The sequence below is a fragment of the Chlorocebus sabaeus genome, chromosome 14 (genome assembly GCF_047675955.1).
Source record: "Chlorocebus sabaeus isolate Y175 chromosome 14, mChlSab1.0.hap1, whole genome shotgun sequence".
NCBI lineage: Eukaryota > Metazoa > Chordata > Mammalia > Primates > Cercopithecidae > Chlorocebus > Chlorocebus sabaeus.
Genome location: NC_132917.1, coordinates 108,596,551 through 108,615,894, shown reverse-complemented (window position 1 = coordinate 108,615,894; position 19,344 = coordinate 108,596,551).

Below are 19,344 nucleotides of genomic sequence, written 5' to 3'. Positions count from 1 at the left end.
TAGGCTTATTCCAGGTTTGCGAGGCTAGTTGAGGTGTCATCATTTGCCAGGGGCAAATTTATACTTCTGAATTAACCCATGCAGCAAATGCTAGCATCTGCTTGCAGTCTATTTAGAAACATTTGCGGTGGACTCTGAAGGGGGCTGACTCGTGGTACTCCTGTTTGCTAATCCACATCTACCGGAAGGTGGACCATGAGGCCAGAATGGAGCAGCAGATCCACACAGTGCTTGTGCTCTGGGGGCACGCTGATCTGATCTTCGTGGTGCTGGGCCCCAGGTCGGTGATCTCCTTCTGCATCCTGTCAGTGATGCCCCGGGTACATGGTGGTGCCGCTGGACAGCACCGTGTTGGCCTACATGTCTTTGTGAATGTGCACATCATACTTCATGATGGAGCTGAAGGTGGTCTCGTGGATACCGCAAGGTTCCATGCCCGGGAAGGAAGGCTGGAACAGCATCTCCAGACACCGGATCCGCTCGTTGCTGATCACAACCATTTAAAAGTGTACACTTTATTGGCATTTAGCACAGTGACAATGTTGTATATCCACGACTTACATAAGTTCTAAAATACTTTCATCACCTCAGGAAAAAAAACACCCGAAACACATTATACAATTGACTCTCATTCTCCCTTACTCCCATCCCCTGGCAAGCAGCAGTCTCCTTTCTGTCTCTATGGACTTACTTATTCTGGATATTTCGTATTAATGGAAAAATATAAAATGCAACCTTTTGTGTCTGGCTTCTTTCACTTAGCATAATTTTTTTTTTTTTTTTTTCTTGAGATGGAGTCTCACTCTGTCCCCCAGGCTGGCATGCAGTGGTGTGATCTTGATTCACTGCAAGTGCAGAGTTCAAGCTCCTGGGTTCACACCATTCTCCTGCCTCAGCCTCCCAAGTAGCTGGGACTACAGGTGCCCACCACCATGCCAGGCTAATTTTTTTTTTTGCTTTGTATTTTTAGTTGGGATGGGGTTTCACCATGTTAGCCAGGATGGTCTTGATCTCCTGATCTCGTGATCTGCCCACCTTGGCCTCACAAAGTGCTGGGATTACAGGCGTGAGCCACCACACCTGGCCTGCATAATGTTTTTCAGGTTCATTCAGGTTGTAGCACGTATTGCTATTTTATTCATTTTTATAGCTGAATAATATTCCATTGTATGTATTACTACATATTGTTTATTCATATGTCTGCTGATATACATTTGGGTTGTTTCTGCTCAGTGGCTCTTATGAATAGTGCTGATATGAACGTTCTTTCAGAAGGATTTTAGTATGTTTTCAATTATTTGGGGTATACACTTAGAAGCAGAATTTCTGGGTCATATGGCAATACTATGTTTAGCTTTTTGAGAAACCAGCAAGCTGTTTCGCATAGTGGCTGAAACATTTTACATTCCCACCAGCAATATATGAGACTTTCAGTTTCCCCATATCTACACAAACATTTGTCGTCTTTCCCCCTGTTTTTATGACAGCCAGTCCAGTGAGTATAAAGCATATCTCACTGTGGGTTTAAATTTTATTTTCCTAATGATTAATTATGTTCAATATCTTCTCAAGCGCCTGATAGCTATTTACACATCTGCTTTAGCGAAATGTCTATTCAAATCCATGGCTGATTTGTTGTTGTTGTAAGAATTCTTCATATGTTCTGTACACTAAACCATTATCAAACATATGATTTGAAAATATTTTCTCTCATTTTGCAGGGTGTATTTCACTTTCTTGGTAATTTCCTTTAATGAACAAAAATATTTAATGTTGATAAAGTTCAATTTTTCTTTCGTTTTTTTTTTTTTTTTTTGCTCTTGTCTTTGATGTCATGAAAAATCCATGGCCAATCAATCAAGGGTCATGAAGATCTACTTATACTTTCTTCTAAGAGTTTTATAGTTTTAGCTCTTGCATTTGGGGCATTGATCCATTTTTTGTTCATTTATATATATAGTATAAGTTAAGGGTACAAATTTATCCCATTGCATGTGGCTATCAAGTTGTCCCAGCACCATTTGTTGAAGACTTTTGTGTCCCCACTGAATGGTCCTGGCACCCTTGTCTAAAATCATTTGGTCATAGATGGGTTACAGGTTTATTTTTGGACTTTCAATTATATTTCCTTTGTCCATATGCCTATTTTCATACCAGTAACAAAGCGATTGCCATTGCTTTATGATACATTTTAAAATAAGGAAGCGTGAATTTTCCCTCATTTCTTTTTCAAGATTATTTTATCTCTTTGGGTATCTTTGCCATTCTCTAGAAATTTGCAGATGGGTTTTTTGTTTCTACAAATGTCATTGGAATTTCAGTTCAGTCTTTAGAAAACTTAGGGTAGTTTTGTGAAAGAAGACCACATAAAGTCTTCTAAAACATGACCACCATATAACTTACTATTATTTAGGTCTTGTTTGATTTATTTCAGCAATATTTTGGACTTTTAAGTATACAAGTTATTAACCTTCTTGGTTAAATTATTCCTAAGTAATTTTATTCTTTTGGATGCTATTGTAAATACAATTATTTTCATAATTTCCTTTTTAGATTATTGTTTCCTAGTGTGTAGAAATACAACTGATTTTTGTATGTTCATCTTGTGTTCTGTAGCATAAATTCATTTATTAGTTCTAATAGTTTCTTTGTGATTATAAAGGATTTTATAGATATAAGCTCATGACATGTGCAAATAGAGATAATCTTACTTTTCCCTTTCCAATTAGGGTGTCTTTTAGTTGTTTTTCTTCATGACTCAGTTGAAAACAAGCATTTTCTCTTGTTTTTGATCTTAGGGGAGAGGGTTTCAACCATCACCCTTGAATATGATGTTAGCTGTGGATTTTTCATAAATTTCATTTACCAGGCAGGGGAAGTTCTTTTCTATTCCTAGATTGTTAATGTATTTACCATAAAAGATTTTTTGCATTTTACCAAATATTTTTGCTTCAATTGAGATTATAATGCATTTTTTCTTCATTTTATTTATGTGGTGTATTACATTGATTATTTTCATGGGGGGTGCCCCTCTTTTTTATATTATTCTTTAAGTTCTAGGGTACATGTGTGCAACATGCAAATTTGTTACATATGCATACATGTGCCATGTTGGTATGCTGCACCCATTAACTCGTCATTAACATTAGGTATATCTCCTAATGCCATTCCTGCTCCCCTGCCCCTACAACAAGCCCTGGTGCGTGATGTTCCCCTTCCTGTGTCCAAGTGTTCTCATTGTTCAGTTCCCACCTATGAGTGAGAACATGTGGTGTTTGGTTTTCTGTCCTTGCGGTAGTTTGCTGAGAATGATGGTTTCCAGCTTCATCCATGTCCCTACAAAGGACATGAACTCATCCTTTTTTATGGCTGCATAGTATTCCATGGTATATATGTGCCACATTTTCTTAATCCAGTCTATCATTGATGGACATTTAGGTTGGTCCCAAGTCTTTGCTATTGTGAATAGTGCCATAATAAACATATGTGTGCATATGTCTTTATAGCAGCATGATTTATAATCCTTTGGGTATATACCCAGTAATGGGATGGCTGGGTCAAATGGTATTTCTAGTTCTAGATCCTTGAGGAATCGCCACACCGTCTTCCACGATGGTTAAACTAGTTTACAGTCCCAAAAACAGTGTAAAAATGTTCCTATTTCTCCACATCTTCTCCAGCACCTGTTGTTTCCTGACTTTTTAATGATCACCATTCTAACTGGTGTGAGATGGTATCTCATTGTGGTTTTGATTTGCATTTCTCTGATGGCCAGTGATGATGAGCATTTTTTCACGTGGCTGTTGGCTGCATAAATGTCTTCTTTTGAGAAGTGTCTGTTCATATCCTTTGCCCACTTTTTGATAGGGCTGTTGGTTTTTTTCCTGTAAGTTTGTTTGAGTTCTTTGTAGATTCTGGATTTTAGCCCTTTGTCAGATGAGTAGATTGCAAAAATTTTCTCCCATTCTGTGGGTTGCCTATTCACTCTGATGATAGTTTCTTTTGCTGTGCAGAAGCTCTTCAGTTTAATTAGATCCCATTTCTCAATTTTGACTTTTGTTGCCATTGCTTTTTGTGTTTTAGACTTGAAGTCCTTGCCCATGCCTAAGTCCTAAATGGTATTGCCTAGGTTTTCTTCTAAAGTTTTTATGGTTTTAGGTCTAACATTTAAGTCTTTAATTCATCTTGAATTAATTTTTGTATAAGATGTAAGGAAGGATTTCAATTTCAGCTTTCTACATATGGCTAGCCAGTTTTGCCAGCACCATTTATTAAATAGGGAATCATTTCCCCATTTCTTGTTTTTGTCAGGTTTGTCAAAGATCAGATGGCTGTAGATGTGTGGTATTATTTCCGAGGGCTCTGTTCTGTTCCATTGGTCTATATCTCTGTTTTGGTACCAGTACCATGCTGTTTTGGTTAGTGTAGCCTTGTAGTATAGTTTGAAGTCAGGTAGCGTGATGCCTCCAGCTTTGTTCTTTTGGCTTAGGATTGTCTTGGCAATGTGGGTTCTTTTTTAGTTCAAGGAGAACTACAAACCACTGCTCAACAAAATAAAAGAGGACACAAACAAATGGAAGAATATTCCATGCTCATGGATAGGAAGAATCAATATCGCAAAAATGGCTATACTGCCCAAGGTAATTTATAGATTCAATGCCATCCCCATCAAGCTACCAATGACTTTCTTCACAGAATTGGAAAAAAAACTACTTTAAAGGGCCACTCTTATTTATAGGATGAATCATACTAGGTCAAGATGTTAGTGCTTTTCATATGCTAATGGATTTTCTTTTCTATTTTGTTGAGGATTTTTACATCTATATTTACAAAGGATATTGATCTACAGTTGCCTTTTCCTGTAGCGGATCTTTATCTGACTTTGGTGTCAAGATAATACTGGTCTACAATAATAGGTTAGAAAGTGTTCTTTCCTTTTCTATTCTTTAGGAAGAATTGGAGAATAACTCTTTTTAATTCTTCTTAAAATGATTGACAGAAGTCACCAGGGAAGCCATCTGGTTCCAGGCTTTTCTTTTTGGGGACATTTTTACTGATTCAATTTCTTTACTGGTTATGTCTATTTAGGTTGTGCATTTCTTCTTGACTCTATTTTTGTAGCTTGTGTGCTTATAGGAATTTGCCCATTTCATTTAAGTTATATAATGTGTTGGTATATAATTATTTATACTATTTTCTTGTAATCTTTCTTATTTTTATATATATATTCATAATGTTGATAGTAATATCTTTTCTTTCATTTCTGATCTTGTTAATGTTAATTTTTTCTTTTTTCATAGTCAATCTAGGTAAAGACTTGTCAATTTTATTGATCTTTTTTAAAAACAATCTTTAAAAATATATTTTGTACATTATTTATTTAATTTATCTCTGATATAGTTTTTATTATTTTCCTTCTGCTGGCTTTGGGTTTAGTTTTCTTATTCTGGTTCCTTAAGGTGTGAAGTTAGGTTGTCAATTTTAGACCTTCCTTCTTTTTGAATGTAGGTATTTACAGCTGTAAACTTCCCTCTGAGCTCTGCTTCTGATGCACCCTGTAAGTTTTGGTGTATTATGTGTTTATTTTCATTTATCTGAGTGTTTTCTAGTTTCCCTCTGTGATTTATTCTTTGACTCATTGGTTAAGAGAGTGTTGTTAAATTTCCACATATGTGTACATTTTTCTATTTTCCTTCTGTTATTGATTTCAGTTTTCATTCCATTGTTGCTGAGAAATGTGCTTTGGATGATTTCAAATTTTTTAATGTGCTGAGACTTGTTTTGTGGCCTAACTTATGGTCTAAGCTGGAGAATGCTCCCTGTGTCCCACCATTTTTAGAAAAGACATATCTTACTATGGCCTGCAAAAGTCAAATAACTTGACCCTTAACTACCCTAGCTTTATCATGCACCTGGACCCCTTCGCTCACTATGCTTTGTCATACTTTCTTTTAGGCATTTGTTTTGCCCAACATCTTCTCATGATAAACTTTCTATTGGCTTCTTCTTCTTCCTGTTTTGTTGTTTTGGTGGTTTTTTTTCCCGTCTAGCTAAAATTATACCTCCATATAGAACCACATTCTTCTCTTCCACAGAGCATCTCACTTAAGACTTCATATACAAGTCTATTATCTTTTTATTAATAACTGTCTCCTTCATTCCACTTTATGACAGCAGGAATCAAGTCTATTTTGCTCATTATTTTGTCTCCAGAAGCTAGGACACTGCTTAGCACCTAGTAGTTTCTCAATGGGTACATGTGGGATAAACAAATACATGAAGAAAGAGGGTAAGATTCTTGAGTCTTCAAATTACACTAGCTATTCCAGTTTTACTTAAGTCTGGGCATTAAACCAGAATAGTCTTCAATAAAAAAAGAAAAATAAATGAGTAAATTAGCAGTTATTATTCAACTAATTCTTAGAATTAATATAAAACACAAAATCTGTTCCATTTGGGATGAATAACTTTTGATGGCATTATTCATTGAGCTATTTGATATATTACCTTTATTCTTATGGAAATTTTAAATGCTTGTAATGTACTAAGCATTAGACACAGCTTACAAAACACAATATGTGATACATTAAGTGCTCAGTTTGTTTTTTACCTCTCCTATCAGAGCATTTATGGAGTATTATCAGAACTCATAAAAAAGGGATACTGTTTTGCACTTCCTTACAACTGAAAATTTCAGAGGAGGTAGAGCAAGGTGGCAGAATAAAAGGATGCACTGATACCTGCAAGAACACCAATTTAACAACTATCTATACAGTAAAAAAAACACCTTCATAAGAACAAAACATCAAGTGAACACTCATAGTACCCTGTTTTAATTCTGTATCACTGAAAGAGGCACTGAAGATATAGAGAAAACAGTCCCGAATCATCATTGCCACCCCTTCCCCAACCCCTAACAGTGATGGCATGGTGCAGAGAGCATCTCTGGGCACTGGGAGAGGAAGAACACAGCATTTGTGAGGTACTGAACTCAGTGCTGCCTTGTTAGAGCAGAAAAGAAAACCAAACCAAACTCAGCTGATGCCCGCCCTTAGAGGGAGCAATTAAACCAGTTTTAGCCAGAGGGGGTATCGCCCATCCCCGTGGTCCAAATCTGAGTTCCTGCAAATCTCACCACCAAGGGCCAAAGTACTCTGGGTTTCTAAGTACACTTGAAAGTCAATCTAGGCCATAAGGGTTGCAACTCTTAGGCAAGTCCTAGTGCTGACCTGGGCCCAGAAACAGTGGACTTGTGGGAGCGGGGGACACATGACCTATTGAGACAACAGGTGGGGCAGCTAAGGGATTGCTGGCATTACCCTTCTCCCAACTCCAGGATGCACAACTCACAGCTCCAAAGGAGACCCCTTCCTTCTGCCTGAGAAGAGGAGAGGAAAGAGTGGGGAAGACTTTGTCTTGCATCTTGGATACCTGCTCAGCCACAGCAGGATAGGGCGCCAGTCAGAATTGTGAGACCTTGTTCTAGGTCCCAGCTCCCAGATAACATTTCTAGACACACCGTGAGTCAGAAGAGAACCTGGTGCCTTGAAGGGAAGAATCCATTCCTGGCAGCATTCATAGTCTGCTAACTGAAGAGCCCTAGGACCGTGAACAACCAGCAGCAATACCCAGGTACTACATGTAGGCCCTTGGATGAGCCTCTGAGACTTGCTTGCTTCAGGTACCAGCATAGCCACAGGGAGGTAGAGCACTAAGTGGACTCTCAGGGTCCCCAGTTTGAGGACTTGACTCTTGCATGGCATTTCTGGATTTGCCCTGGGATGGAGGAGAGCCCATCGCCCTGAAGGGTGAGTCCTAGGCCAGGCAGCATTCACTACAAGCTGACTTAAGAGCCCTTGGGCCTTACGGAAATATTGGCGGCAGTCTGGCAGAACTCCTTGTGGTCTGTGGTGTCAGTGTCCAAAGGGTGAGGCTCCTTTGCTTTTGGAAAGGGGAAGGAAGAGTGGAAAGGTTTGCATCTCGTGGCTTGAGTGCTAGCTCAGCAACAGTACAATAAAACAACAGGTATATTTCTAAGATCTTTGACTCTAGCCCTTGACTCCCAGATGGTACTTATGGATACACCTGGGGCCTGGGGGAATTCACTGCCCTGAAGAAAAGGACACAGGCCTGGCTGTTTTTTGTCACTTGCAAAGACCCCTAGGATCTTAAGCAAACATTGGCAATAGCCAGGGAGTGATTACAGCAGGTCTTCGGCAAGACTCAGTGCTGTGCTGACTTCATGCCTGACACAGTGCAGTTCTAGTGGTGGTAGCCACAGGCATGCTTGTGTCACTCTACCCCTAGCTTTAGGTGGCCCAGAAGACAGAGAGAGACTCTGCTTGTTTGGAAGAAAGTAAGGGGGAAGGGACCAAGAGTATCTGGTAATCCAGATGATTCTCCCAGATCTTCTTCAAGACTATCAAGGTGGTACCTCCATGTGTCTGCAAGAACCACAGCATTACTGGACTTGGGGTGCTCCATAAAACATATTCAGCTTAGATTACAATACCCTTTCAAATATTTGAAAAGTCTTTTAAAATATCTGAAAAGCCTTCCCAGAATCTTAAAAAAGCAAGAGCAAGCCAAACCCAAAATCAGTAGAAGAAAAGAAGTAACAAATATCAGAGCAGATATAAATGTGTTTGAAATGGAGGAAATAATACAAAATGTCAATAAAACAAAAGCTGTTTCTTGACAAGGTAAACAAAATTGGCAAATCTTTAGCCAGACTAACTAATTTAAAAAGAGAGAATAAGCAAATTAATAAAAACAGAAATGAAAAAGGAGATATTACAACTGATACCATAGAAATTCAAAGGATCATTAGTGGTTACTTTGAGCAACTATATGCCAATAAATTGAGAAATCTAGAAGAAATGGACAAATTCCTAGACACATATAAATCAGCAAGATTGAACCAGGAAAAAATCCAAAACCTGGACAAACCAATAACAAATAATGAAATTGAAGCTGTAATAAAGTCTCCCAGTAATAAATGCCTGGAACCTGAATGGCTTTACTGCTGAATTTTACCCAACTTTTAAAGAAGAGGTAATACCAATCCTACTCAAACTATTCCAAAAAACAGAGAAGGAGGGGGTACTTCCAAACTCATTCTACAAGGCCAATATTACTCTGAAACTAAAACCAAAGAAACATGCAGACACATCAATACAAGAAAACCAGAGGCCAATATCTTTGATGAATATTGATGCAAAAATCCTCAACAAAATACTAGCAAACAGAATTCAATAATATATTAAAAAGATCATTCAACATGACCAAGAGGGATTTATCCCTGGGATGCCAGGATGGTTCAACATATGCAAATTAATCAATGTGATACATCATATCAGTAGAATGAAGGACAAAAAAACATGTGGTCCTTTCAATTGATGCTGAAAAAGCAACTGATAAAATTTAACATTCTTCATTATAGAAACCCTCAAAAATCTGGGGATAGAAGAAACACATCTTAACATAATACAAGCCATATATGACAGACCCAGAGCTACTATCATACTGAAGGAGAAAACACGGAAAGTCTTTCCTCTAAAGTCTGAAACACTACAAAGTCGCTCAGTGTTATTACTGTTATTCAACACAGGACTGGAAATCCTAGATAGAGTAATCAGATAAGAGAGAGAAATAAAGGGCATCCAAACTGGAATGGAAGAAGTAAAGTTATCCTTGTTTGCAGATGATATGATACTATATTTGGCAAAACCTAAAGACTTCACCAAAAAAGTGTTAGAAATGATAAACAAATTCAGTAAAGATGCAGCATATAAAATCAACATTCAAATATCAGTGACTTTTTATATGACAACAGTGAACAATCTAAAAAAGAAATTAAAAAGCAATCCTATTTACAATAGCCACAAAAATTTAATATCTAGGAATTAACCAAAGAAGTGAAAAATCTCAATAACAAAAACTATAATACACCAATGAAAAAAATTGAGGACGACACCAAAAAAGGGAAAAAGTGTTGTGTTCATTGATTAGAAAAGTCAATATTGTTAAGATGTCCATACTACCCAAAGCGATCTACAGATTCAATACAACCCCTATCAAAATACTGATGACATTCTTCACAGAAATAGAAAAAACAATCATAAAATTTATATGGAACCACAAAAGACCCGGAATAGCCAAAGCCATCCTAAACAAACAGAACAAAGCTAGAGGAATCACATTACCTGATTTCAAATTATACCAGAGAGCTTTAGTAACCAAAACATCATGGTACTGGCATAAAATCAGACATATAGACCAATGGAACAGAATATAGAACCCAGAAACAAATCCACATACTTACAATGAACTCATTTTCAACAAATGTGTCAAGAACATACACTGGGGAAAAGGCAGTCTTTTCAATAAATGGTGCTGGAAAACTGGATATCCACATACAGAAGAATGAAACTAAACCCCTATCTCTCACGATATGCCACAATCAAATCAAATTGATTGAAGACTTAAATCTAAGATCTCAACCCATGAAATTACTAAAAGAAAATGTTGGGGAAAATCTCCAACACATTGGTCTGGGCAAAAATATCTTGAGTAATACCCCACAAGCACAGACAACCAAAGCAAAAATGGACAAATGGGATCACATTAAGTTAAAAAGCTTCTACAGAGCAAAGGAAACAATCAACAATGTAAAGAGACAATCCACAGAATGGGAGAAAGTATTTGCAAACTACTTCAACAAGGGATTCATAACCTGAATATATAAGGAATTCAAACAACTCTATATTAAAAATAACTAATAATCTTATCAAAAGATGTACAAAAGATTTGACTATATCTTTCTTAAAAGAAGACATACACATGGCAAACAGGCATATAAACACATGTTCAACATCATTGATCATCAGAGAAATACAAGTCAAAACGACAGTGGAACATCATGTCACACCAGTTAAAATGGCTTGTATACAAAAGACAGGCAATAATAAATGCTGGTGAGGATGTGAAGAAAAGGGAACCCTCATTCACTGCAAGTGGGAATGTAAATTAGTACAAGTACTATGGAGAACAATTTGGAGGTTCCTCAAAAACTAAAAATAGAGCTACCATATTATCTAGTAATTCTACTGTTGGGTATATACCCCTTTGTTAGTCCATTTTCATGCTATTGATAAAGACACACCCGAGACTGGGAAGAAAACAAAGGTTTAATTGGACTTACAGCTCCACATGGCTGGGGAGGCCTAAGAATCACGGCAGGAGATGAAGGGCACTTCTTACAAGGTGGAGGCAAGAGAAAATGAGGAGACGCAAAAGCAGAAATCCCTGATAAACCCATCAGATCTCATAAGACTTATTCACTATCATGAGAATAGCACTGGAAAGCCCAGGCTCCATGATTCAATTACCTCCCCCTGGGTCCCTCCCACAACATATGGGAATCCTGGGAGATACAATTCAAGTTGAGATTTGGATGGGGACACAGCCAAATCATATTATTCCACCCCTGACCCCTCCAAATCTCCTGTCCTTACATTTCAAAACCAATCGTGCCTTCCCAACACTCCCCCAAAGTCTTAACTCATTTCAGCATTAACCCAAAAGTCCACAGTCCAAAGTCTCATCTGAGACAATGCAAATTTCTTCTACCTACGAGCTTATAAAATCAAAAGCAAGCTAGTGACTTCCTAGATAAACTGGAGGTATAGGTATTGGGTAAATACAGCCACTCCGAATGGGAGAAATTGGCCAAAACAAAGGGACTACAGGGCCCATGCAAGTCCAAACTCCAGTGGGGCAGTAAAATTTTAAAGCTCCAAAGTGATCTCCTTTGACTCCTGGTCTCACATCTAGGTCATGCTGATGCAAGGAGTGGGTTTCCATGATCTTGGGCAGCTCCACATCTGTGGCTTTGCAGGGTATGGCCTCTCTCCTGGCTGCTTTCATGGGTTGTCATTGAGTGACTGTGGCTTTTCCAGGCACATGGTGCAAGCTGTTGGTGGATCTACCATTCTGGGGTCTGGAGGATGGTGGCCTTCTTCTCACAGCTCCACTAGGCAGTGTCTTAGTAGGGACTCTGTGTGGGAGTTCCAACCCATATTTCCCTTCTCACAGCCCTAGCAGAGGCTCTCCATGAGGGTCCCGTTCCTGCAGCAAACTTTGGCCTGGGCATCCAGGTGTTTCCATACATCTTTTGAAATCTAGGTGGAGGCTCCCAAACCTCAATTCTTGACTTCTGTGCACCCGCAGGCTCAACATCACGTGGAAGCAGCCAAGGCTTGGAGTTTCCACCCTCTGAAGCCACAGCCTGAGCTGTATGTTGACCCCTTTCAGCCATGGCTGGAGAGGCTGGGACCTAGGGCATCAAGTCCCTAGGCTACACACAAGCATGGGGACCCTGGGCTCAGCCCAGGAAACCACTTTTTCCTCCTGGGCCTTCAGGCTTGTGGTGGGAGGGGCTGCTGTGAAGGTCTCTGACATGGCCTGGAGACATTTTCCCCACGGTCTTGGGGATTAACATTAGGCTTCTTGTTATTTATGCAAATTTCTGCAACCAGCTTGAATTTCTCCCAAGAAAATGCATTTTTCTTTTCTATCACATAGTCAGGCTGCAAATTTTCCAAACTTTTATGCTCTGCTTCTCTTATAAAACTGAATGCCTTTAACAACACCCAAGTCACCTCTTGGATGCTTTACTGCTTAGAAATTTATTCTGTCAAATACTCTAAATCATCCCTCTCAAGTTCCGTCTTCCACAAAATCTTTAGGGCAGGGGCAAAAAGTGCCAGCCTCTTTACTGAAACATAACAAGTGTCACCTTTGCTCCAGTTCCCAACAAGTACCTCATGTCTATCTGAGACAACCTCAGCTTCGATTTTATTGTCCATATTGCTATCAGCATTTTGGGCAAAGCCATTCAACAAGTTCCTGGAAAATTTCAAACTTACCCACATTTTCCTGTCTTCTTCTGAGTCCTCCAAATTGTTCCATTCTCTGCCTATTACCGAGTTCCAAAGTTGCTTCCACTCTTTTGGCTATCTTTTCAGCAACACTCCACTGTACTGGTACCAATTTACTGCATTAGTTTGTTTTCATACTGCTGGTAAAGACACACCTGAGACTAGGAAGAAAATGAGGTTTAATTGAACTGACAGTTCCACATGACTGGGGAGGCCTCAGAATCATGGTGGGAGGTGAAAGGCACTTCTTACATGGCAGCAGCAAGAGAAAATGAAGAGAAGCAAAAGCAGAAACCCCTGATAAACCCATCAGATCTCATGAGACTTATTCAGTATCATGAGAATATCATGGGAAAGACCGGCCCCTATGATTCAATTACCTCCCCCTGGGTTCCTCTCATAACATGTGGGAATTCTGGGAGAAACAATTCAAGTTGAGATTTGGGTGGGACACAGACAAACCATATTAACCCCGAAGAAAGAAAATCAGTCCGTTGAAGAGATATCTGCATGCCTAGGTTTGTTGCAGCACTGTTCACAATAGCTAAGATTTGGAAGCCACCTAAGTGTCCATCAACAGATGAATAGATAAAAAATATATATATGGTATATAAAAACCAATGGAGTATTAGTCAGTCATAAAAGAATGAAGTCCTGTCATTTGCAACAACATGGATAGAACCAGATGTCATTATGTTAAGCCAAATAAGCCAGGCATAGAAAGAGAAACATCACATGTTCTCACTTGTCTTCTGGATCTAAAAATAAAAACAATTGAAGGTATGGAGATGGAGCATAGAAGAGTGGTTACCAGAGGCTGAGAAGGGTAGTGGGGCATTGGAAGGGGATGGGGAGATACTTAATAGGTACAAAAAATAGAAAGAATGAATAACACATGCTATTTGATCACACAGCACAGTGAGTATAGTCAATAATAACTTCATTATACAGGTTTTAAATAACTTAAAAATATATAATTGAATGGTTTGTAACACAAACGATAAATGCTTGAAGGAATGGCTACCCCATTCTCCATGATGTGCTTACTTCACATTGCTTGCCTATATCAAAAAGTCTCATGTAACACACAAATATATATACATACTAGGTACCCACCAAAATGAAAAATCAAAAATCTTGAAAATCATGTTTATTTTTGTTCCACAGAATAAAAAATATTACAACTAGGAAACATTTTACATATAATCTAATACTCTCTTCTTAATTTAGAATTGAGAACATTGAGGCTCAGACGGGTTAAGTGATTAATTGAAGTCATGAAGCTGGAAATTAAATTCCAAATTTCTAAAATGCAAAAGAGGCTTGTTTTCAGTTATAGCATGGTGCTACTATGGTATCTCTCAATTTATTTAATGCATACTGATAAAAGGCTTTTGTCATCATATTAAAAGTAATGCTTGTAATTCTGGTTTGAGCCATTATGCAGTAATAATGGGTATAAGACTTCTCTTCCCAGTAGGAACAACTGCAGGATAACCTTCATGGAGCAACTGTGTTTGGGCATTGGACTAAACAGAGCATAGGACTGTGGCCCTTGGGAGAAAATCACTTCATGAGTTAAGCTTTAAATTCCTTTTGGCTTTCTTGCTGCAGGTCCTTTCCAAACCATATCACAGGGAAATGGAGATCAGAGTTCAGTGCTAATGCTGGGTGGAGAAAACACAGAATAGAGTTCAGGGCCACTGAAGCAGGTGGAATGTGAGGGACAGGTTATAAACAAGAAGGTGTAGAGACAGAGGAGGAGCTCCCGAAATCTGTATAGAAATTCTCTGGAGTCTGTTGCCAAATACTAAGTTTTGCATGCTCAGATTCCCTCAAGTTCTGCAGAGAATAGCCACTAGAAGCTGGATGAGATTGGGGCTGCACAACTCTGGGAAACACTGGAGGTGTGACCAGCCGTAGTAAACACCATAGGCATCCAGTTAAGACTCAGGCAAGGCCAGACATATAAGAAAGCTTAAAAGAAAGAATTAATAGATTGAAGCTTCTCAGCTAGTAAATACATAAAACAAAGTTCAACATCCTTCCAGTGAAGTTATCACAAATTAGAATCTGCAGCATAATGTGTACAATTTTCAGGAAGCCATCAAAATGACTATTCCAAGATATGCTGGACTATCCAGATAAGGACTGTAAAATAGCTACTGATATAAATTTGTTCAAGGATTTAAGAAAAAATAAAACAAAAAGTATGACAGATGAGGACTCTGCAGACAAATTAACATTTAAAAAATTGAAATTCTGCATCTACAAAGCACAATACTTGAATTGAAAATTTTACCTGATAGGCTTAAGAGCAGTTTAGATAGGACAGCAGAAAGATGAGTGGGCTTTGAGATAGGGTAATAGAAATTAAAACAGAGAAAGAAAAATAAAAAGAAATTAAAACAGAGAAAGAAAAATAAAAAGAAACATACATTCAATGTCATGTGGTCTTACATACATGTGATTGGAGTACCAGAAAAAGAGAGACGAATTGGGGTAGAAAAAGATATTTGAAAAGATAATGCCTGAAAAATGTTAGATTTACTGAAAAAAATATTAACCCAGAGATCTAAGAAGTAAGATAAACACAAAGCAAACTATATTATTTTAGATTGATTAAAAAGCAAAGACAGAGAAAATTTAAAAAGTAGTGAAGTAAAAAGAACACGTTGACATAGGGGAATAACAATAAAAATAATGGCTAAATTTTCATCAGAATAAATGCAGTCCAAAAAAATTGAATGATGCCTTTAAAATGCTGTATGAGGAAAATAGTTATTATCATAGAATTCTGTATCTAGAAAAAGTAATTTCCAAAACTGAAGACAAAATAAAGACATACTCAGATAAACAAAAGCTGAGATCATTTGTCTCTGGGAGACCAACACTTAAAAAAATTCACAGAAGAGGTTCAAGTTACCAAAGGGAAATTAAATCAAATGGAAAAAAGAATTGAAGAGTATTGGAAATAGTAAATTGGTGAGTAAGTAGAAAATAGTTATTTTACTTATTTCTTAATGTCTTTAAATGACATATTTAAAAAGTTGTTTAAAGCAAACACTAAAACTCTGTTTTCTAACAGTGTTTTATATGGAGTTTATAACAGATATAGATACATGGTGTACGATAGCAATGAAAAAAAACACGAGAGGCAAAATACTACAGTGTTGTAAGTGTTTAATTAATACTATTTCTGTTTTACATGGCATAAATAATAATGATTAAAGGTCAACTGTAAAAGGTTAAGTATGTGTATTGTAATACTTAGGACAATCTCTCAAAATTTAAAGCAAAGAAATACAGTTAGAAATCCAATAGAAGACATAAAATGGAATGTTAAAAACTACTCAAATGATTCAAAGAAGGCAGAAAAATAAATGAAGAATGCATAAATATGAGACAAATAAAAGGAAAATGGTAGACATAAGACAAAACAGATGTAAATTATGTCAAATGCATATGGACTAAATACACTATTTAAAAAGCAACGATTATCAGATTGGAAAAGAAAGAAAGAATCAACTATATACTATTTAAAAATATATACCTTAAATAAAAGATACAGGTGTATCAGAAGTGAAGGGATGAAAATTATGACATGCAAACACTAATCATAAAACTGTTGGACTGATTCTATTTCTAGAAGGCAAATTAGAATTCAAGACAAGGAAAATTTTGAGAGATAGAGACATTTCACAATTATAAAAAGGTCAATTAGTAAAAAGAAAAAAGGATAAAAATGCTAAATGTGTATGCACTGTGTAAATACACATGAAAAATTTACAAGTCTAAAATGAGATAAACTAAAAAACATTGTGGGAGATTTTTCACACTCCATTTCCTGTGATTAGTAAAACAGGAAACACATTCAGTAAAGATAGAGCATCTGGACCACACTGCCTATCACCATGATCTAACTGATAGAACACTACATATTCCTTTGAAGTTCACTAGGATAAGTCAGGTGCCAGGTTTAACACCAAGTTGGGTAAAACACAGCTCAGTAAATTTAAAAAAATATTAAATCATACAGAATTTTTCCTCTGATCATGACATTTTAAAACATAACTCAAGAACAGAAAGATATCTGAAAATCCCCAAATACATTACAACAAAACAACACACTTCTATGTAATGGGTAAGCAAAAGAAGAAATCACAAGAGAAATATTAACATATTTTCAACTGAGAAAATTAAAATTCAGCATATTAAAATTGTGTAATGAACTAACGTAGTGCATAGAGAAAAAATATTTAAGTGATTAAGCACAAAAATGTTTAAACTCAATAATCTTATTTTAAGATTCTGGAAGAGCAAATTAGCAAAATAAATTGGAGAGGCAATCAACACGAGAGAGAAATCTCCAATGTCTCATGGTCTCATCCCTAGGGAATCATGACTTCCCAGTACCTACTTGGTCTCACCCTTCATGAATCATGCCTCTTCAGTGCCTGGATTGACTCATCTCTAGGGATTCCTGCCTCCCCAGTGCCTGGATGGTCTCATCCCTAGGGAATCATGCCTCCCCTGTGACTACACGGTCTCATACCTAGAGGTTTGTGCATCCCCAGTGCCTATATTCTGTTCTCTGTAGTGGTTCATGCATCTTCAGCATCTGCATGGTCTCTGCTCTAGTGGTTCATGCATCCCAGTGGCTGCATGAGTCCCCAGGGTCTCCATATTCTCTCTGGGTCTGGAGCCCCTTTGTTGAGTTGATTTAATGTAATAAGTAAAAACTAGTACCTGAGCATCTCTGTACAGTTTTTCGTCCATTCTTATCCTCCTTTTTGGATGCCTAACACAGTAGAAACCCACTGTAAACACTCTCCTTTGTTGTGGGCAGTTCTCCTCAACCACCAGGCCTTTCTGGCAATGTCACTTCTGATAATTTAGCAGAATCTAAAGCATCATCTTATCTTCCTACCCCTTTCCTATTGAGTCTTACTAGTGTCAGTACATGTGAGCGCTGGAAGATGCTTGAAAAAGGTAGGTATCTACTAAGTAGTTGCCTTGGTGTTTGAAAACTATAATTTAGGTTCTGCAGCTCCCACTTCTGTGAGCTTATTATTCATGTCTGCTTCAAGACTTTAGTGATCTTGTCTCTGCTATATGATAGTCAATGATGAAGTATAGGTATTTATTAGCTGAGTCTTTCCTGAACCTAGCAGTGAGGTACCTTTATTTGTATTTGACAAGTGCATATTTAACGCTAAACCTGTTAAATCCAAGTGCTGTTTTAAGGGCCCTTAAGGAGTAATGCTAAATGTAGGAACTTCAGGAAACCAAGGTTACTCAAGAATATACTTGTGAACAGAAGGGCTCCAAGGACTTCTCTAGTCATATTAGCAGGTGACTTTTTATGTGCTCATAAAGCAGTATTGATTCCAATAGCCTAAACATGGCAGTCTTTAGGTTTGGGGCTAACCCTTGTGATTCTAGTCTTCTGTGTAGGCTCTGAAGGTGAGGAGTCTCCATGAAGACCTTAGAACCCCTATGCCCACAAGGGATTGGGTTCTTCATCATCAGGGCCCAAGGATTTAGGACCCAGAGTCATTTCATGGGACATTTAAAAGGTGCATCTTGGGGGAGCCCTGACTCATCATGAAAATTCCATCTGGGGAAAATGCATCTGGTTTGCCTAAAAACTATAAACTAAATGAGCCTTAAAATATAATGCCGTCCCTCAGGGAAATAACGGTGACAGCATTTCAGAAAGAAACAGAAATTTTTGACTGCTTTATAAAACAAAATATCAAGAAGAGAAATAATTCTATTGAATGATGTAGGAGAAAACACTAGAGTAGATGTCTGCAGACCTTAACTTAAGTCTTGTTTGAGTGACTTTTGACAAGTTGCTCCATCTCTTTGATTCCCACATACCTCATTTACAAAACAAGACGTTGGTGTAGATTCCTTTTAAGAATTCCTCTGGGTCTGTAGGGTCAAGGATTCCATGAAATAAATAATTTATTTGACTTGTAAATTAATAATTGACAAAAACCAACCTCATTAAGTGACTATGAGATGACTGGTATGTCATGGTAATTTTAATGTTTGCTCATTAGTTGGATTTAACACCTTAAAAGTAATGATGGCAAACATTTACATTTATGTGCATGTTCAGAGAGTGTTTATATATTTTTTTCTGGCATCAGCTAGAGACAAAGAATATAGTCCTCCTGTATTAGTCTGTTGTCATGCTGCTAATAGACACATACCTGAGACTGGGTAATTTATAAAGGAAAGAGGTTTAATTGACTCACAGTTCCACATGGCTGGGGAGGCCTCACACTCATGGTGGAGGAGTTAGGAACATCTGACATGCTGGCAGCCAAGACAGACCTTGTGTAAGGGAACTCCCCTTTATAAAACCATCAGATTTCATGAGACACATTCA